Below are 24,899 nucleotides of genomic sequence, written 5' to 3'. Positions count from 1 at the left end.
GTCATTATGGGGTATTGTGTGTAGATTGAGGGAAAACATTTTTTAAATACATTTTAGAATAAAGCTGTAACGTAACAAAATATGGGAAAGGGAAGAGGTCTGAATAATTTCCGAATGCACTGTACAGGAAAATAAAAGGAAACCCAAACTTCCCATCCCATTCCCCCAGCCCCACCCAGCCAACATCCCCAACCCCACCCATCCCCTTCCCCACCCAGCCAACATCCCCAACCCCACCCATCCCATTCCCCAACCCCACCCAGCCAACATCCCCAACCCCACCCAGCCAACGTCCCCAGCCCCACCCGTCCCATTCCCCCCAACCCCACCCATCCCAAATTCTTATTTACAATGACGGTCTACCAAAAGGTCTCCTGCAGGGACAGGGGATAAAATAAAAATTAAGACGAGAGACACCACAACACTAAATAGAGAGAGACCTAAGACTAACATAGCATGTTAGCAACACCACATGACAACAACATGGTAGCAGCACAAAACATTTTACAAACATTGGGCACAGAAAACAGCACGAAGGTAGAGACAACAATACATCACGCAAAGCAACCACAACTGCCAGAGTGTCCATGATTAAGTCTTTGAATGAAGAGCTGGACATAAAACTGTCTAGTTTGAGTGTTTTTTGCAGCTCGTTCCAGTCGAAGTTACAGTGAATTGAAAAGAGGAGCAACCCAGGGCTGTTGTGTGGTTTTGGGGACCTTTAACAAAATGTAACTGGCAGAACGGGTGGAGGATGAGGGCTGAGAGAACTGCTCCTGAAAGTAACTAACTTTGGCCTTTCGGATAGCCTGAGTACACTTATTTCTCATTTGCCTGAACAAGAGCCAGTCAGCCTGAGTATGTGTGCCAAACCTTTGGCCAAATGAATTTCTTGCGGGGGTGTAACTCTGCCAGATCACGGTCGAACCAGGGGCTGAACCTGTTTTTTAATTCTCATTAACAATATCACTGAAAATATCAAGCGTCTTTGACAGTGGGGATCTGATTTTATACCAATTTACAGAGGCCATGAAGAAAGGCTTGCTCATTAGTTTTTTAGTCAGTGTCTATGACAAATCAGGACAGGTGGTTTCACTGAGCAGCCATTACAAACACAGACTGTGAAGCAGTGATCACTAAGGTCATTACAGAAACACCAGACTGACACCTATCAGGATTATTTGTGAGGATAACAGAGTTTTATTACTAAGTGAAAGTGATTTAAAAAATATGAAAACAATTAGAATTTAAACAAATGATTTTGAAAGCATTCAGTTGATATTTACATCCAATCTTAAAGTTTATTTGGTCAAACAACATATTTTCACTCTCAGTCCTTGTCCTTTCTCTTGTGATGACCCGACCCCCCCCCCCACACACGTTCAAGTAATCTTTTCTCTCCACTGAGTACTGACATGGAGGCTGGTTAGCGGGAATGGGCGTGTCCATGGAGTCACAACCTTGGAGTGGCAAGAAACAGTGAATCCAAAACCACCCCATCCCCCCTACCAACTCACTCAGAAGGCACTCTGTGTCACATGTTGCTGACGATGTTGCTGGGCGGATTGCCCATCTGGCAATTCTCACAAATGCCATCTTTTATAAGGGTGGGCAGGTCGAAATTGACAAAAATATAAGTGCCTTCAGAAAGTAATTCTCAACCCTTGACTTTTTCCACATTTGGTTGTGTTACAGCATGAATTTAAAATGGATGACATTGAGATGTTTTGTCACTGGCCTACACACAATACCCCATAATTTCAAAGTGGAATTGATGTTTTTCAAAATGTTTACTAATTAATAAAAAATGAAAGGTGAAATGTTGAGTCAAAATCAAATCACATTTTATTGGTCACATACACATATTTATCAAATGTTATTGCGGGTGTAGCGAAATGCTTGTGTTCCTAGCTCCAACAGTGCTGTAGTATCTAGCAATTCACAACAATGCACACAAATCTAAAAGTAAAAGAATGGAATTAAGAAATATATAAATATTAGGACGAGCAATGTCGGAGTGGCATTGACAAAAATACAGTAGAATACACTATGAAATGAGTAAAGCCCATATGCCACTGGTTGAGAGAAAATGTAATTGTTTTGTGGCAGAACTATATGAAGTTGAATGTGTTGTTGTCTTGGTCAGTTTAGCTCAGAAAATGCCACCTTCTTCAATCCATAGGCAGCTGCAGATATAGCCCTCTGCAGGCCTGGACATTTTTTTCTCTCTCGCAAAAGTAGTGCACTGGGCTTTTACTATTCCTGTATTAGTGGAACAATACAGCAGTCTGTGGCACAGGGAGAAATGTTTTTATCCCAAATGTGCAGCACCGCCACCCACCAAATATATCTTCCCATGGCTAAGCCAATCCCACTTTTACATCGGCACATAGAGTATTTTATTTCTATAAGCCAACATGTAATTCATATGTGTTGCAGTGAATGGAATGGGTGGAGTAAGGACTCACCAGTACTCTGTATTAAACTTGTTGTCCACCACAATTAGACCAATTTACGTTTTGTAGACTCTAGTGAGTTATTCCAATTACATAGGGTATATATGTATTTTATCAAAAGTGTATTCATTTACATAAAGCCTACAACAATATATTTCAACATAACAGCATTGATGTGAACTTTTAAAAAAAATGCTGGTATAAATACAATATTTAAAATAAAAGTATGTCAAATAATCGTTTATTTTTTTGTGGTTGCGATGATGTGAAAACCATTGTAGTGTACTAGTGTAGGTGCAAAAAAAAATCGATATTCCCAAAGTTTAGCATGTCTTTATAGTCTTTTTTAAATTTTTTATCTCAAATCTGCGACAGTACTGCCAGCAATACATCCTTATTCCGCATTAATTATAGAACGTTGATATTTCAAGAATACCGTAAGGACCGTCTCTTTGACAAAGGACAGTCTCTTTGACAAATTACAGTCTCTTTGACAAAGGAGTTGAATGTTGTAGTTGAACAGAGACAGCAATCAGGCCAGAAGGTCAAATGTGCTCTCAAAGTTCTAATTCAAGACTGATAGTTCAATTTAGCTGACAGTCTCGTTCCTACATCTGAGGAGGAACGACTATTATCCAGAAAAGCACCTCCAGTAAAGTATGGTGAGAGGCTAAAGTAATCACCTGTTCCGCCAGGTGGCGTGATAGATCCACGAGAAAAGTGCACGTCAAAGGTGGTGCTGTTGCTTCGGAGTGGAGGAAGAGAAACATCCTGACTCTCAAGCGGCAGTTTCGGTCGGATGGTAAATGTACAGTTCTTTCAATACCTTCAGATAGCCCTCTTTATCGGAAGTAGGCATCCATTGTGTTAGTAGGACCAAACAATCTAGGGAATAATCTGGCGGGTGTGTAGTCGAGACCGAACAGGTAGGTAAAAATAAACTTTGGGCGCGTTCGTTAATTCACTTTGGCTATCTATTCCGGGTGCGCCAGAGCGCAGAATAATGCATTTGCCGGTAAACGTCTGAAAATGTAACTGTCGCCAGCAGGACAGTTACATTCACCAACGCTCTGGATAACATGAAAACAGCCTAACCAGCTCTGCTTGGGTGAGTAAAATGGTCAGAGTGAGCTGTTCTCATTTGTATCGGGGAGTAACTTGCCAGTTAGTTTGGGTGCTTGACTGCGGGTGGGAGGTCAGAGCGTTCGGATCAATCCTACTCCTCGGACAGAGCGTCTGGACCCCTACGAACGCCCAGAGCGCACTCTGGTACCCCAGAGTGGATTTACCAACACACCCGTTGTTGCGTTCTCCCAGGGTAGTATCAATAGCAAGATGAACAATGTCAAGATTGACTAACCTAAATGTTACATGTGTTGATTTGTGGTGTGCCACAAATCGTGGAGTTGAGGTAAACCTAACGTTACTTGGCAATGGTGTAGAGCAGATGGAGAAAAGATGCTCAACTGTTGTGCAAAGGGACACTTGTTTGTACATATCCAAATGATACATTTATTTTGACTGGTTTAAATCATGTCAATAGGCTACAGTACAGTATGAATAATATTTGTATTGTAATTTTATCTTTTCCGTTGCACTTGTTAACTTGGCAGCCCACTGGGCCACAACAGTTCAATGTGTAGTTTTGATTTACATTTGGTTGAGTTGTCAACTAAGGTGAAATCAACAAAACATTTTACCATGTTATTTGATTTAGGTTAAAAGTCAGGTGAAAAGAATATTACTATTTTCAAATCCAATCAGTTCTCCCACTTGATTCAACATCATCACATTGCATGTTTTGGTTGAAATGATGTGGAAACAATGTTGAATTAATTAGTTTTTGCCCAGTTGGATAATAGCCTAAAAAAAATTGGTTTTTAGGCTATTTCTTTGTTGTACAAACTAGAGGACATCTAGCTGTCACATGACATTATTGATTTAATAGATCAGATCTTAGTCGTGATCTTGGAACTGTTGGATGGAGTGGCGAGACGAATCGTCCATCAGCTGCGATGCTGCCTTCTTGGAGGCACAGATATGGGTGGAGGTAAGAAGAACCACAAAAAATATTTAACTGTAAACTTTGTAGCCTTACCTCTGTCTAGTTATATTGAAAATCCACTGCACCAATTCACAGTTTCCCAAACTTGATCCTGGGTCCCCCCTTTGGGTGCAAGTTTTTTTTCTTTTTTTGACCCAGCACTACACAGCTGATTCAAATAATCAAAGCTTGATGATGATTTGGTTATTTGAATCAGCTGTGAAGTGCTAGGACAAAAAACATGAGGCCCCAGGACCACGTTTGGGAAATCCTACACTAATGGGTCCCAAAAAGGTATGCGTGTGTAAAAGGTAGGCCTAGTTTAGACTTCATTGTGGGCAGAGTTATCCAACTGAGAGCCTTCCGGATTCACTTCTGCCAAATTCCCCAAATTATGAAATGTGTACACAGTAGCCTACCCATACTTGCATTTACACAGGCAGCCCAATTTTGATATTTTTCCACTAATTGGTCTTTGACCAATCAGATCAGCTATTTTGCCAATAATTGGGCTAAAGATCAGTATGGGGCTGCCTGTGTAAACGCAGCCATAGAGGCTGTGTCTACACTTGACACTTACATGCCAATTCTGCTAACAGAATAAGATCGCATTGAAAAGACCGGTCTAGATGTGCAAAAGTCGCATTGTGATCGGATTGTGTTCAAATCTGGCTGACCACTTGCAAGAGTGTGCGAATTTCTCCTCAGGCTGAAAGAAATCAGGCTATCGAAAGCGCATCATTTGGCGAAGTCATCAGCACTCCACCCACAAGTCTGCAGAAAATGTGTCGGAGCGAGAGGCACCTTTTTTCATTAAACGTTCCTAGTGTGTGAGGAATGAGTTTGCTGGCTTCATAAATGCTAGCCAGCTAGCTTATTAGAACAAATATTTTTTTTTGGGGGGGGGGGGGCTAGAGTTAAGTGAACCAGTTTGCAAAGCTTGCAGGCTAGTTACAGAGTTTAGCTGGCTAGTTGGCTACTGCCATCAAGTTGTTGTTGTGTCATATTTGGCCTGTTCCACCGTTTGCAGAATACTTACAGGCATTTGATTATTGTGCGGGAAAAGGGAATATGGATACAATGTGGGCAAGGTAGACACATTTAAATGTAGGAGTAGACGCATGACGTGTGCAGAATGACGTGTGCAGAATTTCACGATCACAACTCATTGATCAGAATCAAAAGCTGCGTAAACTGTCAAGTGTAGACACGGCCAGAGACTCATTAGCCTAGAGCAGTGGTTCTCAACTGGTTTTGCCTGGGGACCCAAAATTGACCTGGACAATTGAGTCAGGACCCAATATTATGGACTGTTGATGATTACATTTTGTGATGTTGTATTGCAGCTGCCTGTTTGGGCAGGCTGCAATAGACTGTCTCAATGGGCTACCATTATAGTATTACACTGCCATATTAACTGAGAACATGTATTATAAATTCAAGAGAATAAGCCATTTTAATTAGGAGACCAGTTCAGGAGTGGGGTGTAATAAATTATCAGACTCAGAACATGACATTAAAACCTGTCCAATAATGTTAATGAACAGAAACACACACCAGTCCTATAATGTTAATGAACAGTAACACACACCAGTCCAATAATGTTAATGAACAGTAACACACACTAGTCCAATGATGTTAATGAACAGTAACACACACCAGTCCAATAATGTTAATGAACAGTAACACACACCAGTCCAATAATGTTAATGAACAGTAACACACACCAGTCCAATAATTTTAATGAACAGTAACACACACCAGTCCAATAATGTTAATGAACAATAACACACACTAGTCCAATGATGTTAATGAACAGTAACACACACCAGTCCAATAATGTTAATGAACAGTAACACACACCAGTCCAATAATGTTAATGAACAATAACACACACCAGTCCAATAATGTTAATGAACAGTAACACACACCAGTCCAATAATGTTAACAGTAACACACACCAGTCCAATAATGTTAATGAACAGTAACACACACCAGTCCAATAATTTTAATGAACAGTAACACACACCAGTCCAATAATGTTAATGAACACCTGGATTCAGTCTTATGTAGCAAAATTTGAAACAGTGTGTTTTACATTATATAAAGTAGAGACTCCGAGCTACAAAATGGTATACCATACACTGCATTTGAGGAACAATGGGAAAGTATTTCTGCTTTGAAAGTTGATCACCTTTGAATGTTTTGCTATCTATTGAAGAGCTCTTCTTTGTTGACACCCATTCAGCATCTTTCACACCCTCACCTTAAGCTTTAGCCACACCATCTCGTTTCGCTCTCGAAGCGCACACTTGACGCTCTGGCCGATTTGATTTGTTTACATCGGGTTTACATTGGGTTTACATGAAAACAGCCTAACCAGCTCTGCTGGCAACAATTTCATTACGCTTTTTTTCAGACGTCTACAGACACCAGCCTTATTCAACGGGTGTTGTACACATGTCATGTAACATTAGCTAGTGAAACAACAAACAGTGCCAACAATGCCACAGTGCTGGGAGCTAACCAACCAGGTTTAATGTTAGCTAGCTAACATTAGGCTCTAACTAGAACGCCATACGGCTCTGGGAAACAAATAATAAAGTCAGCTAGGGAGCCAGCCAGCTAATGCTAGGTAGCTAACAGTAAACTTTAGCTTAAGACATATAACTTGCTAGCTAGGTACATTGTTTAAGTTCACACACGTCACATAATGTTAGCTAATGAGCCAGCAGCTGTTAGCTAGTTAAACAACCATGAACAGTGCCACCAATGCCACAGTGCTAACCAACTATGTTCAATGTTAGCTAGCTAACATTAGGCTCTAACTAGAACAGCAAATGGCTCTGGGAACTGAATAATATCAGCTAGGGAGCTAGCTAGATAACAGTACACTTTAGCTTGAAAAGGTGTAATATCTGAATGTCGCTAGCTATCTTACCTGTATACATCATCGTGCATGGACACATCTGCCTGTCAGGAATGCCATACCACGGTTGCCCTTAGTTTGAAGATGTAATCCGGAGACAGGGGTTTCCTCCATCACTTTCTGAAGGATAAAGTTTTGAAATCAGTGGAATTAGAGTATGATAGCTAAAGAGGAGAGCCACACTTATGCAGCTCCACTACACAATACATTTTTAAAAAGCCGCGTTCGACAGGATTACCAACACAAACTGACAAGCTTCTATAGCAGACCAATCCGAACTCCTCTCGGCATATCCAGCCAACTCATTATCTCAGCCAATCATGCCTAGTGGGAAGGTTGCTCACTTTTTCTGGGACTTAAACAACAAGGCTCATAATTTAACAATTTTATTTGTATTTACAGATGGCATACAAGTTTGTTATTAAGGCACATGAAAGTTTACATGTTCCAGAAGAAAATTTCTGGCAAAATACGCATTTTGATCAAAAATGTTTTACATTCAAATGGCTCTCCTGTGAAGTCGTGACTTGCGATATACGCCTAGTTCCCTGAATCGGGTCACATATACACTCTGTGTGTGCAATCCATTAAGTGCCATCCATGCTTAGTTTAATGTGTGTAGATTGGAACCCTTTCACTGACGTCATGTATTGGTTCATCATTACTGTCAAGCTAATCAAGGTGGTCCTTTTTGTACGAAGAGGATGATTCAATGTTCTCTTCTGTCTCTTCTCTGTGTACACTTTCTTTTCATGTGTGTATGTGTGTGCAAATCCTGCCTAGAGATGCTCACTCCATCACCTTGAATATTTTCAGGGATCTGCAGGTTCCAAGTACAAGCGATGATCAAAAACAAGAGTTTAAGATTGGCGCTAAACTCGGTCTACCGTAGACTGGTAAGATTGTCGCTAATGCTTTTTGTCCGTGCTGCTGTGCAGTTTGTTGCCATTTTGATGCTTGATTTTGTCATCCAAAAAGTTGAGTCTGTTTTGCTTAATTTATATTTTTGTATTGGATGTATCTACCGACGGCCTGTATATGTCCGGAAAAATACATCAGTTATTTTGACATTTCTTGCTCTGGCTGGAAATCGCTGTCTTCGAACATGGATTGAGTTGCTATGTCTCTTCTTATGGAGGCTTCCCCATTCAGAGGAAAAAGTGAGCGTTTCATGCTCTGCAGGTAATCTGCGATCTGTAATCTCTCATTATTACAAACAGAAATTATAGGAATTTTAATGATCAACAATTCTTGTCTGATCTGGGATTGTGTGGATGGAGGGGTTGTAACATCTCTGATTCTGATCAGGCCCTAAATTGTTCTATTTCTTTGTTTCTTTTGTTCTATTTCTATTTCAACTCTATTGCAGATAAGCATGCACCGTTCAAGAAACCAAGGGTAAAGTTTAGAGCTAATCTCAACCAGAGAAACTTCAGAAGATAAATGTAGCATGAGCTAAAGCTAGACTGAAAGCTTGTGGTTTTAACGCTTGCTGCCATTGGACTCTGGAGCAGTGGAAACGCGTTCTCTGGAATGATGAATCACGTTTCACCATCTGGCAGTCTGACGTACAAATCTGAGTTTGGCGGATGCCAGGAGAATGCTACCTGCCCCAATGCATAGTGCAAACTGTAAAGTTGGCTGGAAGAGGAATAATGGTCTGGGGCTGTTTTTCTTGGTTCGGGCTAGGCCCCTTAGTTCCAGTGAACTGAGATGTTTGACGAGCAGGTGTCCACATACTTTTGGTCATGTAGTGGACTGGGTGAGTAAGAGGCCGATGTGAGTATGGTCTTTAATTAGGTCAACACTCTCAACGGTCAACACTCACTCTGGAAGGTATTCCATGGCACGTTCCCAGAGCATGCACAGATCAACTGGCAGGCATATTCACTGTAATTTTCCATATCCCAGTCTAATCCCCACATGTTTTAAAATGACTACCATCATTCCTGTTCCCAAGAACGTTAAGGCTTCCTGCCACAACGACTACCACCTTGTAGCACTTGCATTTGCAATCCTGAGGTGAGGTGCTTTGAAAGGCTAGTTATGGCATACATCAACTCCATCATCCCAGACTCATTCCAATTTGCCTACAGCCCCAACAGATCTGTAGACGACGCAATCTCAATTGCGCTCCACGCTGTCCTCACCCACCTAGATAAGAGGAATACTTATGTGAAAATGCTGTTCATTGACTAGGCGGAGGTGTTGCTAAAATTTACGATAGCAAATTTCAATTTACATAAAGAAAATGACTGTTTTTGTCGTGATTTTCATGAAATCTATGCGGCCTACTCAATCACTTTTTATAGCTACTGTTTACTTGACACATTGATGAAAATAGTCATGGCATATTAACCTTCAAGCTGCATACTGGACCCCATTCCAACTAAACTACTGAAAGAGCTGCTTCCTCTGCTTGGTCCTCCTACAGTTGAAGTCGGAAGTTTACATACACTTAGGTTGGAGTCATTAAAACATGTTTTTCAACCACTCCACAAATTTCAACCACTCCACAAACTTCTTTGGGACTGGGGGGCAGTATTGAGTAGCTTGGATGAATAAGGTGCCCAATAAGGTGCTACTCAGGCCCAGTTGCTAATATATGCATATTATTAGTAGATTTGGATAGAAAACACTCTGACGTTTCTAAAACTGTTTGAATTATGTCTGTGAGTATAACAGAACTCATATGGCAGGCAAAAACCTGAGAAATATCCAACCAGGAAGTGGTTGGATTTGCCTATCGAATATACAGTGTCTATGGGGTCATATTGCAATTCCTAAGGCTTCCACTAGATGTCAACAGTATTTAGAACCTTGTTTGATGCTTCTACTGTGAAGTTGGGGGGAATGGGAGCTGAATGAGTCAGAAGTCTGCCAGAGTGCCATGAGCTGACCACGTGCGTTCACATGACACATTTCTCTAGACAAAGCAATTCTCCGGTTAAAACATTATTGAAGATTTATGATAACAACATCCTAAAGATTGCTTCTATACATTGTTTGACATGTTTCTACAGACTGTAACGGAACTTTTTGACTTTTCGTCTGCTCGAAAATGTGGATTACTGGGCTAAATGCGCAAACAAAAAGGAGGTATTTGGACATAAATGATGGACTTTATCGAACAAATCAAACATTTTTTTGTGGAACTGGGATTCCTGGGAGTGCATTCTGATAAAGATCATCAAAGGTAAGTGAATATTTATAATGCTATTTCTGACTTCTGTTGACTCCACAACATGGCGGATATCTGTATGGCTTGTTTTGTTGTCTGAGCGCTGTACTCAGATTTTTGCATGGTGTGCTTTTTCCGTAAAGCTTTTTGAAATCTGACACAGTCGTTGCATTAAGGAGAAGTGGATCTAAAATTCCATGCATAACACTTGTATCTTTTAGCAATGTTTATTATGAGTATTTCTGTAAATTGATGTGGCTCTCTGCAAAAAAATCACTGGATGTTTTGGAACTACTGAACGTAAAGCGCCAATGTAAAATGAGATTTTTTGATATAAATATGAACTTTATTGAACAAAACATACATGTATTGTGTAACATGAAGTCCTATGAGTGTCATGGGACACATGACAAGGACAAGGGACGTCTGAACAAGCACAAGCTCTTCCTAAACTCAGTTGTACTGCGTCTGCACAACACTGCCAGGACCTAGGCCTGGGCGGCAGGGTAGCCTAGTGGTTAGAGCGTTGGACTAGTAACCGGAAGGTTGCAAGTTCAAACCCCCGAGCTGACAATCTGTCGTTCTGCCCCTGAACAGAACCCACAATTCCTAGGCCGTCATTGAAAATAAGAATTTGTTCTTAACCGACTTGCCGTAATTAACTGACTTGTTAAATAAAGGTAAAATAAAATAAAAAACAAAATCGTCTTCTACAGGAACAATATAATATGCTACAGGAACAACTCTATTTAGCCAAAACTAAATATGATGATGTCCACGCCAAACTAGATAAACCTGAACAGTTATCTATAAACAGGAGTGCTTAACTTGATAACATGCATGCTGTTTTGTTGAACGTTACTCAAAGTAACACGGTTCTACTCAAAACGCTGCAGACCAAAGACGATCAGTTAATGAACACAATAACTAAGTTGGATGACAAATCAGCAGAACTCATTGAAGTCGCTGACCAAATGAATGATGAGAGAACTCAGGTGATGAAGATGGAAATATTGATTTCTAAGCAAGCGGAGGAAATCTCATCATTGAATCTCTCGCTCCATACTCAAAACCTCTGTCTGCAAACAATGACGGATAAGTTTGAGACCGAAAGGAGCAAGTGTGACACTCACGTGTCCAATATCAGTACTCTAAGCGCCCAAGTGGACTCTGCAATGCAGCAGAATACCACCCTTAGGTACCATCTGGAGTAAATCCAGAATGGTCACGCTCTACAGCGTGACTACCCATCCAAGCAACCGGAGCCCTGTACTCACAGGAGTAAAGATGATAGGTTTCAGACCTTGCCTCCCTCATGTGTCCCTCAGTCTTCTCCTCTTGGCTATTCGGCACTGAGTAATATGCCACCTCTTGGCCAACAACAACAAGACTTGGCTTGTGTAGAGATTGGGGCCGAAAGGCCAAGAGGAGAAGCCAACCCTCTCCGCCCGCTTGGCGCGGAATACCTTGACAAACTCGTCAAGAATTTCCCCACCTTTGACCCCTTTCCAGGTCAGCCAAACGATACTGAGACGTTCCTAGCTGACATAGAGGACGCGTTGGATGGCTACCCGAATGCTACGGGTTCAGACAGGGTTTACCTGTTGAAGCGAATGTCGAATAGACACGTGACAAGGTTAATTTGTCTACAACAGCAAAACGTGCTAAATGACTACGCTAAACTTGCAACAGCTTTGAAATCAGAATTCAGTGGTTCTGCAACTCGCAAACACGATAGCTCACTGGCTAACACCGTCAAACAAGCTCGGAACGAACACCCACAAGCTTACTATCATAGGCTTCGTTCAGCTTACTTTGGCCTACTCACTGAAGCAGGCATGGAAGACCTGTTACCATTTAAACAAATGTTTTGTCGAACATGTATCCCACCTTCATTACCTACTTGGGCCCTGCCGCCCACGTTGGCTTGCCTATTTTACAACTCAGAGAGCTTGCAAGCACAGCTTTTGATGCATCAAAAGTTCACAACGCTAAGAGCCCTGTGTCACGGCTATTGAAGGAGGAGGACCAAGGTGCAGCGTGGTGAGCGTACATATTCTTTATTTATATGACGCCGACAAAAACAATAAACACTAGAAAACAAACCGTGAAGCTAAAGGCTATGTGCCCTAAACAAAGTCAACTTCCCACAAAGACAGGTGGAAAAAAGGGCTACCTAAGTATGGTTCTCAATCAGAGACAACAGTAGACAGCTGTCCCCGATTAAGAACCCTACCCGGCCAAAATATAGAAATACAAATAATAGAATATAGAATACCCACCCCAACTCACACCCTGACCAAACCAAAATAGAGACATAAACAGGATCTCTAAGGTCAGGGCGTGACAACCTGACCACTTGGTTTTGAAGTTTGACCAGGAGCACTCACTCCAGTTAGAGGGTGCATTATCAGGTACTGGAGCGTTGAGAGGTGACGCGCAACAACAGTTTCTACCACGAAACCATGATTTCAATAACCTCCGCGGTCAAAATAACTGTAAAGTAAGTCGCCATTAACATGACTACCGCTACAATCGACCTGTTCGCTACGATCCTGCACCCATTGATGCGCAGAGTATACTCTGCTTCCGATGATACACCTTCCGCTTTGTTGGGGACTGTCACCCCTTACAAGGACACTAATGGTGTCAGTCCAGCAACTGACCCGATGACTCCCACAGGTGAAACACTTTGCGATATCACAGACCGATATCCCCGTCTCAGTTCGTAGGTACTGAAGAGGTTGCCACACGCGGACGCGGTGGTGACTGACATGCCTCGACCGCCACTGACTGTTTTGAAGCACAAACACTAGGAGATTTGATTGAAAGGTTACAGCCATTCTCATAACAACGCGGCCGCCGACAACTCGTACATAGGGTCCGACCTTTTTGTTTGCGCCTCAGATACCAACACCACCCGCTGGTGGGGGTGTCCCGAGACACAAAGGTGGGGAATAGTAGCCCAGACCCATGATGAGCCTCATCGAGGTCGGTGGGGTGGGGTCGAGACAATGGACAACATCGTACGAGGCCGCCAGAGCATAAATCAAATCTAGTTGTAAACTCCCCTATGAGAACAGTGAGGAGCAGACAGGCCCCTAGACGGGGATTATCTTAGAACACATCTAAGATAGTACTGAGGTGTACCACACTGGTCGTAAAGGAAGTCCAGTGGACTTGTCCACCTCCAAAACAAATGACAACAATAATCATTCCTTGCCATGTGTAGGTTCAACTACAATAAAACTAGAAAAATGCTCCAATCACAGTAGTATACTATTTCAGAATAAATTGGTAGGATAACTGGTCCCCTTGAGTACCAATACCAGCAAGTCAGTCCAGCTACAATCAGTAAGAAGGTTAGATACCTAACCAATCAAATTACCCTTGACAACAACCACATAGGAGTCACACAGAGTGCAACACACGGAAGGGAATATCCAGTGCACTCTTCCAATGGTTAACACACATCACTAATAAATAGAATCCTCCATTTAGGAGGAAAATTATAAGAAGTAATTAACCATGATCACACCACGTACGACTGGTCCAATACTTAAAGAGTACTTCCGTCGTGAGGTTAGCTCCTCCGTGGATAACATAGCTATGAAATAGACTTCATACCAATCGCCACTACAATAGTGGAAGACACAGTGACTTGTAGTAAAAACTACTACAGACTCCCTCGACACCAATTCTGACTGACCTCCAGGCATTGACCGGAAAATTACCAGACTCATTCTGAACAAGTTGTAATCTGCCAGGATGCTTGGTTTTCTTCCCTTGACGTGCGCGCTTGTGTAAGCATAAACGCACATGCACAACGGAACATCCAATTAGGATTTATGCTACGATCACTTAAGGAACAAGCAAAATACCAGCCTTAGTAAAGTTGAACATTTACTTCTAGGCCTTTGACTCTACAGCACTCACCAGTTTTCTTCCCAGAACTCCATAGGTCATCCCCGTAGACTGCCCAAAATGAGTGCCTTACAGCTGTAAACGTATCATATAGTTATCAACTTAGGATAGTGCCTAAGCAACACACCAAGTAGGAAAACCCTAGATATGGCATTAGAGACAATGCCATGATAGTCATTTTGCCAGAACATTGGACATATATAGAATACAGTCCAATTAGATGATTTTTGTGTGAGAACTATATATGTATATCTTTTGTTTATGCTTTCATTCCTTTTCGGATCAGTTCCTTTGACACTTAAGAAGTGATAGAGCCATAAACAAAGTCCCCATACATCATCACCTAGTGCCACAATGCCGCTCACTGGGGAATTAATGTAATTATATATATTTCATGTGTGTGTGTGCGTTGTTAACATCTGCCTAAGTTACTGCCCAGATCTTCTAGTCTGGATGACAACCAGACGACCGGTCCGGAACGGTGATCCCAAATCCGGACACCCACGGCCCATTCATGTGGCGGCATGCCAAATGCGATCCCCAACCAGGACATCCCCTGGCCCTTCCTTGGGTACTTTGCAGCTTCTAGGGAACCTACCAAGGTAAACCACTAGATCGCAGCGGCGATCACCAACCGGACATCAACTGCCCATCCTTGTGGTGGACTGCTCCGCTTTCAGAGAAGCCTACCAAGTTCAACCCCAGAGGGGACTGGAACGATGATCTACAAACAGGACATCGCGTGGTCATGATTTTATGTTGATTTGTAACTTGCAGGACAAACAAGATCCAAACCACCAGGGGGGTATGTCATGACATTGCCCTCTTTGGGTACAGCGAGCACCATTCCCCTCTCTCTGTCTCCTACAACCAGGCTGCTGTGGTCAGAGAGGTCGTAAGTTCCTGGAGGACATTATCTCCTCATGGCCACAGTATATAGAGAGAGTGAGTTTTCATAGAGAGAACAAAGGAATTTCTTCCACCTCACTTGAGGTCTGAACAACATTTATGTTCTGGAGAAGGTATAAAAGATTGGTGAAGAATCCAGCTACGAACTGGTCCAATTTTGTGAAACTCATGGGAGACAATATGGCCACATTACCATAACACTGTTTATACAATAGCCTCAGATATGAGGTATCTAATTGTTGTATGAGAGGAGTGAGTGAGAATAATACTGTTTGTGAAATTGTGTAATGTGATTTTGGACTGTTTAATGAAGGAAACTCCAATTCCCTTTTGAGTTTAACTAAATCAGAGGACCGCCCATGAGCACAGTTATGGTCTTGCGTCCTGGGACAGGCCCTTTTCTGCTCTTCCGAATAAAGTCTATCACCAGACCAGCTTTCCTCGATAACGAGAGGGCCAAAGTTTGAGAAGAGACCGAGTTTACCTCAATTACGAGATGGCTAAAGTTTGCAGACCAGCTTACCACGAGAGGGCCAAGGTTTGAGTAGAGGCCATAAACCTGAGTATAAGCTAAGGTTTGAGTAGATGGCTAAATCTTTTAACCATACCACGATAGTCTAAGAGTTTAACCACGATACCGACAGAATAAGAACAAGTCTTTGATATTAATTACTAGTCTGCAGCTAGGAATTTGGTATCATTGAACGCGAAGACCGACAACCGCCGAAACATCGATTCTATAACGACATGAATGAATGTCACTCTGAACTATCCATTCTAACCACGGGGAGGAGAGAGAGAGAGAGAGAGAGAGAGAGAGAGAGAGAGAGAGAGAGAACAGACTCGCCAACAGAAACCAACTTCTCAACAGAGATCCCGACGAAACAATGAGCGTAAATATATATATTGATTGCAATTATTCCCAAATGAGTGAGCGTTCATGTGCAAAGGATTACCAATTGTTATAATTATCACTCTGTCTAACAAGTCGCGATGCCCACTAGGGCACATCCCCCTACCATTTCTTTGTAAACATATCTAATTTGTTTGTTTGTGTGATGCATTTCTGTGAATTACTTAGTTAGTAAGTAAATGTTAAGACAATTGATGTATGGATGACTCATAGTGAAGACTGGGTTCTTGCAGATAACCAACAATTTACAACGTTTGGAATGAGACTAAAGTGAGGTAAAAAATAATTAATTAATCTGAAGACTAAGTGATCAGATACTAAAATATCTGAAAGTTTTATTAGGAAAATTCATACTTTGTAATCAAAATATTTTCCTTGGTGCCCCAACTTCCTAGTTAATTACAGTTACATGATTAATCAGTTTAATCACGTAATAATAATTACCGAGAATTGTTGATAAAGTTTAATCTTCAGTTTAATGCTGCCAAAGACACGGCAGTAGCATTGCATTTAAATTGTTTAACTTGGGTCAAACGTTTCGGGTAGCCTTCCACAAGCTTCCCACAATAATTTGGGTGAATTTTGGCCAATTCCTCCCGACAGAGCTGTTGTAAATAAGTCAGGTTTGTAGGCCTCCTTGCTCGCACATGCTTTTTCAGTTCTGCCCACATATTGTCTATGTGATTGACTTCAGGGCTTTGTGATGGCCACTCCAATACCTTGACTTTGTTGTCCTTAAGCCATTTTGCCACAACTTTGTAAGTATGCTTGGGTCATTGTCCATTTGGAAGACCCATTTGCGATCAAGCTTTAACTTCCTGACTGCTGTCTTGGGATGTTGCTTCAATATATCCACATAATTTCCCACCCTCGTGATGGCATCTATTTTTATGAAGTGCACCAGTCCCTCCTGCAGCAAAGCACCCCCACAACATGGTGCTGCCACCCCCGTGTTTCACGGTTGGGATGGTGTTCTTTGGCTTGCAAGCCTCCCCCTTTTTCCTCCAAACACAACAATGGTCATTATGGCCAAATAGTTATATTATTATTTAATCAAACCAGAGGACATTTCTCCAAAAGTATGATCTTTGTCCCCATGTGCAGTTGCAAACCAGTCTGGCTTTTTTATGGTGGTTTTGGAGCAGTGGCTTCTTCCTTGCTGAGCGGCCTTTTGGGTTATGTCGATATAGGACTCATTCTACTGTGGATATAGATCATTTTGTACCTGTTTCCTCCAGCATTTTCACAAGGTCCTTTGCTGTTATTCTGGGATTGATTTGCACTTTTCGCACCAAAGTACGTTCATCTCTAGGAGACAGAACAGAATGCCTCTTCTTTGTGAGCGGTATGACGGTTGCGTGGTCCCATGGTGTTTCTACTTGCATACTGTCGTGTCTTTGGCTATGCCGGATTAAGTGATATGATATGCTATTCTATAAAATAATTTATCCGTAATTAATATCACCTGATTGAGCTAATCATGTAAATGTAATTAACTAGAGATTAACTAGTAGAGCTGTTATCTTCCGAATAAACTCTTAAAGACCTAGTAATATTTTACATCAATAGCAGTCAATATCAATTGTCATCTTAATTCAGTCTCATCTGAAAGTTGTAAATTATTTTATCTGCACGAACCCTGGATAACAATTTGAATCAGCAATACAAAATTGGGTTTAATTATTTATTTACTAAATACCTAATCACACAGAATTACACATACACACAATTAATCATAACTTGATTACAAATTGCGTCATAAAGGAAAACGTCCCTCGCGGGTGGAACAGATGGGACAGCTTGTTACACAAAGAAAAAGGGCTGGGTTTGAGTGAAAGATCATGAAGACTGAGGGACAAAGGGAGAAGCTGTGCTATCGTAAATACAGTATCTTATGCATTCTAAATTCCCGCCCATTTGGAAAAGGAAAATGCAAGAAATATTTACTCTGAGCTGCGCTTCAGTAGGTTGGTGGTGGATGGAAGACCGTGTTGCCAAACCGAGTCCTCTGTCCTTTCAAGAATGTCTCTGGTGGTCAATTGGATAAGTTGTAGTAACGTCGTTGTGTGATAGACAGGATACTCTGCCTGTTCCTTCCTAACCCTCGTTTGCAGCAGGTGTTGCTAACTCAACGGCTAGGAGGTATCACTTCTGTAGTGAAGAGTTCAAAGTTCATACCATTCGCAACCAAAGCTCACGCTGATGTTGGCTTCGTTCTGTAGTTATTATCTGAACCATTCTGACATAGGACCGTCGTCCTCACATCATCGGAACAGGAAGTTCTATTGTCGTCAAGGCGTTATATAGGAAGGGAGAAAAGGGGTGTGTTTCATAGTTTACAACCTCTGTCTCTTCTCATGGGCGGGCCACTGAGCAGCCCTATCTTATGAAAACCCACATCTCACATTTTAGAAGCTAAAATCACATTTCATCCCATCACAAATAATTTCATATTCAAACATTTAAATTGAACAAGAATTCCATGTGAATCCGATAACTCTGATGTGTAGACTTTCCACTCTAGAGTTTATGTCATCTTATCATTGAGGAGAATGTCTCAGATGACAACCGAACTGACATCATATTCATTAAGTACCACCGCATATGTTCAATTGGTCGGATTACCAGAATATATTTAATTTCCCCCCATCTACTGATGTTCCCAGAATCTCTATGTTAACCAAGGGTGTTGCAAATGTAACCTCAGTAGGGTAGAGAGAGGAAAAAAGGGGGAAGAGGTATTTATGACTGTCATAAACCTACCCCCAGGCCAACGTCATGACAATACTATTGTTTGTACAGATACCAAGGATGAACCAGACTTGTGGAAGTCTACATTTTTTTTTGAGGTCTTGGATGATTTCTTTTGATTTCCCCATGATGTCAAGCGAAGAGGCACTGAGTTTGAAGGTAGGCCTTGAAATACATCCAGAGGTACACCTCCAATTGACGTCAATTAGCCTATCAGAAGCTTCTAAAGCCATAACATCATTTTCTGGAATTTTCCAAGGTGTTTAAAGGCACAGTCAACTTAGTGTATGTACATTTCTGACCCACTGGAATTGTGATACAGTGAAATAATCATTCTGTAAACAATTGTTGGAAAAATGACTTGTGTCATGCACAAAGTAGATGTCCTAACCAACTTGCCAAAACTATAGTTTGTGAACAAGAAATGTGTGGAGTGGTTGAACAATGAGTTTAATGACTCCAACCTAAGTGTATGTAAACTTATTTTTTCATTTTGCACTTCTGACTCACCGATGACATGGAGAGCCACAGATCAAAGTAATTTGAAGTTCACGTACTGCTCTTGTGATGTAGAAGTTTATAGGAACAGGCTCGAGGACTGCAGTGTGAGCAAGCCAGGTTTCTCCTTTCTATTTTTATAAGACACTGGTAATACTGCCATTTTAGGCATTCAGTCACATACTTCTCTGATGTGGAAGTGGCAGCACTTCAAATAAAAATTTTAAGTATTAGGTTGGCCCTCAAAGGCAACAAGCAAAAGGCAAATGTTTCATCTGTTAGGCAAGTGTCAACAGACCAGTTCTGAGCGCAGAGGTTTCAAGAACGATTTGAAAGCACTTCAAATCAAAACGTCTCTCTTGACCACCACCAGCCGTTTCAAGAAACAGCCCAAATAACATCAACCCTTTGAAAGAAGGGACCCATATCCGAGACTGAGGAAGCATTTTCTTCTATAACTCTTTACTCCAGTCATAGTTCACTTTTCCCCCAGCCCAGTTTGGTGAGAGAAGCGGTATGTTTGGGATTACAGCTAATCCGACACGGCAGGTTCAACGGAGGAGGGCAGGGCAGGCTGGGCGTTCATTTGGGTGGAGGAAAAGTACTATATTAGAGGCTGTGGGGGGGGGGGGGGGGGTGGGGGGGGTTGTTACACCTTACATAAGAGCTTGGTCTGGGACTGTGAGAGATTACACAAACACACACACACACTTGCTAGCCCATTTATGCAGTGGGCACTGTTGATACGTAAATGTGTGTGTGTGTTGGGCTGTGATTTTGTCAGCCGGAGATTGTCATGCAAATAACTGCCGGTCTCAGGGTAATTGACCGTTAATTAACATAAACACCTTTTAGCATCTCCATGCAACCTACAAACTACTGATGTGGAACTTTGGAAAATCTACATTTTAAAAAGTAATACATCTATTTAATATAGTCTCCACCATCACATTAAATCCATTATTCATTTTAGACAGGTCTAAAGAAACATGATCTGAAGAAAATGTAGCTTATTTCAAGAAGAACAGAATAGCATACTCTGAGTTGTCTGCCATATAGCTTGTGTCTGGCTATGCCATATAGCTTGTGTCTGGCTATGCCATATAGCTTGTGTCTGGCTATGCCATATAGCTTGTGTCTGGCTATGCCATATAGCTTGTGTCTGGCTATGCCATATAGCTTGTGTCTGGCTATGCCATATAGTTTGTGTCTGGCTATGCCATATAGCTTGTGTCTGGCTATGCCATATAGCTTGTGTCTGGCTATGCCATATAGCTTGTGTCTGGCTATGCCATATAGCTTGTGTCTGGCTATGCCATATAGCTTGTGGTTGGCTATGCCATATAGCTTGTGTCTGGCTATGCCATATAGCTTGTGTCTGGCTATGCCATATAGCTTGTGTCTGGCTATGCCATATAGCTTGTGTCTGGCTATGCCATATAGCTTGTGTCTGGCTATGCCATATAGCTTGTGTCTGGCTATGCCATATAGCTTGTGTCTGGCTATGCCATATAGCTTGTGTCTGGCTATGCCATATAGCTTGTGTCTGGCTATGCCATATAGCTTGTGTCTGGCTATGCCATATAGCTTGTGTCTGGCTATGCCATATAACTTGTGTCTGGCTATGCCATATAGCTTGTGTCTGGCTATGCCATATAGCTTGTGTCTGGCTATGCCATATAACTTGTCTGGCTATGCCATATAGCTTGTGTCTGGCTATGCCATATAGCTTGTGTCTGGCTATGCCATATAGCTGTGGGTTTAACTACAGTGACAATAAAAAGTATGTGAAATAGCTGGATTTCTGCATAAATTGGTCATAAAATTTGATCTGCTCTTGATCTAGGTCACAAAAATAGAAAAAAACCGCAGTCTGCTTAAACTAATAACACACAAACAACAAACGTTTTTATGTGTTTATTGAACACACCGTGTAAACATTCACAGTGCAAGGTGCAAAAAGTATGTGAACCCCTGAGGTTCAAAGCTGATTGGAGTCGGGAGTCAGCTAACCTGGAGTCCAATCAATGAGATGAGATTGGAGATGTTGGTTAGAGCTGCCCTGCCCTATAAAAAAACATTCACAAAATTTGAGCTATTCACAAGCTGCGTTGCCTGATATTAACCATGCCTCAAACAAAATAGATCTCAGAAGACCTAAGATTAAGAATGGTTGACATACTTTGTAACCCTTTCCAGCTTCATATATCTCTAAAAGCCTTGATGTTCACCAGTCCATGTTAAGACAAATTATCTATAAATGGAGAAAGTTCAGCACTGTTGCTACTCTCCCTAGGAGTGGCCGTCCTGCAAAGACGACTGCAAGATCACAGTGCAGAATGCTCAATGAGGTTAAGAAGAATCCTAGAGTGAAATCTCTGGAATATGCTAACATCCCTGTTGACGAGTCTACAATACTTAAAACACTAAACAATAATGGTGTTCATGGGAGGACACCACGGAAGAAGCCACTGCTGTAAAAATAAAACATATCTGCACATCTGAAGTTTGCAAAAGTGCACCTGGATGTTCCACAGCGCTACTGGCAAAATATTCTGTGAACAGATGAAACTAAAGTTGTGTTGTTTGGAAGGAACACACAACACTATGTGTAGAGAAAAAAAGGCACAGCACGCCAACATCAAAACCTCATCCCAACTGTAAAGTACGGTGGAGGGAGCATCATGGTTTGGGGCTGCTTTGCTGCCTCAGGGCCTGGACAGCTTGCTATCAACGACGGAATAATGAATTCCCAAGTTTATCAAGACATTTTGCAAGATGATGTATTTATATGATGTATTCTGTGCTGTGATCTTGTATTCTGCGACATATCTGTCGTTCTGCCCCTGAACAGGCAGTTAACCCACTGTTCCTAGGCCGTCAGTGAAAATAAGAATTTGTTCTTAACTGACTTGCCTGGTTAAATAAAGGTAAAATAAAAAATAAAAATATAGACAAGAAAAATACAATACTTTGTGTGTTATTAGTTTAAGCACACTATGTTTGTCTATTGTTATGACTTAGATCAGATCAAATTTGATAACCAATTTATGCAGAAATCCAGGTAATTCCAAAGGGTTCAAATACTTTTTCTTGCCACTGTAGTTCATTTAGCAGGCAAGATTTGCTTAGAATTTCGTGGCATTATTTTATAATATGAAGAATATAATTGAACATAGCTGAATAAAATCAAAATAATATTTTCTCCAATCTATTTCCCAAGGGCTATTCTGTTTTGAGCAGTTAACAAAGAAACAGCTCCTCCTATATGCTTAATTTAGAGTTATTTATGTAACTTTAGTTGTGATACAAACGTTGGGCTATATGTTTAGATTTTGTATACATTCTAAGGTTGCATGATGTGACTAATAACGATTTGAAAAAAGTTACATGAAAGGCATGAGCTGCACACACTTCATCAGTCTCTTATTCACAATTTGACAACAAGCACTTGATAATATTTTCACCCATCAGACTATTCTTAATTTAATCTGGTCTTTACATATAGCCTATGGGTGGAATTTTTTTATATTTAGAATGGCACACACAAAAAAAGTAATCCATAGCCTGCACTCGAATAGTGAATGGAGCTTACATGCGGTTGTTTTTAATATGCAAGCATAGGCAGCATATCAAGCATCGCAGGAAAAACGTTAGGAAAGCAAATGCTTGTTTCTGTAGAGAAGATAATGAAAAGACATTGTCTTTTAGTTTATCCAAATTCTCAATTTAATTGAGCGAACAACAGTATAGCCTATTTTATTGGCACCAGTGCACACTGCACATTTTCACTATCGTTGTTGGGTCAGTGCTACATAAGTCTGTTTCTTGACAGTTTCCTCCTGTTTAGATGAATGTCATTTTCTGTATCTCCCCTTCTCGTAGGCCTATTATATGGACAAGGTCGTTTTTATTGATCTGTTTGTCATTGTCTGGAGAGTAAGACCCTGTAATTTGTCCTATTAAAAAAAGATTCTGATTATGTCACCAGTCATATAAAGTTAAGTTAAAATAAATTAATGTTAGCAGGCAATATTAACAAGTGCAAGCAGAGTCGGGGTATATGCAGCAGTTTGGGCCACCTGGCTTGTTGCGAACTATGTGAAGACTGTAATTAATTAGCCAGAATGTTACATAATTATGACATAACATTGAAGGTTGTAACAGCAATATTTAGACTTAGGGATGCCACCTGTTCGATACAATACGTAACGGTTCCGTATTTCACTGAAAGGATAAACAATTTGTTTTCGAAATGATAGTTTCCGGATTTCAAATCAAAGTTTAAATCAAATCAAAGTTTATTTGTCACGTGCGCCAAATACAACAGGTGTAGACCTTACAGTGAAATGCTTACTTACAGGCTCTAATCAATGGTGCGGAAAAAAAGGTATGTGTGTGTGTAGGTAAGTAAAGAAATAAAACAACAGTAAAAAGACATTTGAAAAAAGAGTAGCAAGGCTATATACAGACACCTGTTAGTCAGTCTTATTGAGGTAGAATGTACATGTAGGTATCGTTAAAGTGACTATGTATATATGATGAACAGAGAGTAGCAGAAGCGTAAAACGAGGGGTTGGCGGGTGGTGGGACACAATGCAGATAGCCCCGGTTAGCCAATGTGCGGGAGCACTGGTTGGTCGGGCCATTTAGGTTGTATGTACATGAATGTATAGTTAAAGTGAGTATGCATATAAGATAAACAGAGAGTAGCAGCAGTGTAAAAGAGGGGTTGGGGGGAGCACACAATGCAAATAGTCTGGGTATCCATTTGATTACTTGTTCAGGAGTCTTATGGCTTGGGGATAGAAACTTTAGAAAACCCTTTTTGTCCTAGACTTGGCACTCCGGTACCGCTTGCCATGCGGTAGTAGAGAGAACAGTCTATGACTGGGGTGGATGGGGTCTTTGAAAATTTTTAGGGCCTTCCTCTGACACCACCTGGTGTAGAGGTCCTGGATGGCAGGCAGCTTTGCCTCAGTGGTGTACTGGGCCGTACGCATTACCCACTGAAGTGCCTGATTGCCGAACCAGGCAGTGATGCAACCGGTCAGGATGCTCTCAATGTTGCAGCTGTAGAACCTTTTGAGGATCTCAGGACCCATGTCAAATCTTTTTAGTTTCCTGAGGGGAGAATAGGCTTTGTCATGCCCTCTTCATGACTGTCTTGGTGTGTTTGGACCAATCTAGTTTGTTGTTGATGTGGAAACCAAGGAATTTGAAGCTCTCAACCTGCTCCACTACAGCCCCGTCGATGAGAATGGGGACGTGCTGGGTGCTCCTTTTCCTGTAGT

The 24,899-nt window shown here is 41.3% G+C and overlaps 1 protein-coding gene across 15 annotated transcripts in view; it reads left to right on the top strand.

The window, feature by feature from the left end:
* Nucleotides 1-3,200: 3,200 nt before the first annotated feature.
* LOC110501241 (LIM domain only protein 7) overlaps nt 3,201-24,899 on the top strand; it is a 137,434-nt gene continuing 115,735 nt past the window's right edge. For 4 of the 15 annotated variants that reach the window (XM_090215147.1, XM_090215133.1, XM_090215129.1 and 1 more), the window contains exon 1: nt 3,230-3,382. The gene's annotated coding sequence lies outside the window, so the exon portion shown is untranslated. Of the gene's footprint in view, nt 3,565-24,899 lie in introns of all 15 variants that reach the window. The other 11 variants (XM_090215136.1, XM_090215150.1, XM_090215158.1 and 8 more) reach the window with 7 other exon arrangements.

Source organism: Oncorhynchus mykiss, chromosome 22, assembly GCF_057628025.1.
Source record: "Oncorhynchus mykiss isolate SJ-2025 chromosome 22, ASM5762802v1, whole genome shotgun sequence".
NCBI classification, from domain to species: domain Eukaryota; kingdom Metazoa; phylum Chordata; class Actinopteri; order Salmoniformes; family Salmonidae; genus Oncorhynchus; species Oncorhynchus mykiss.
This window is presented reverse-complemented; position numbering and strand designations above follow the sequence as displayed.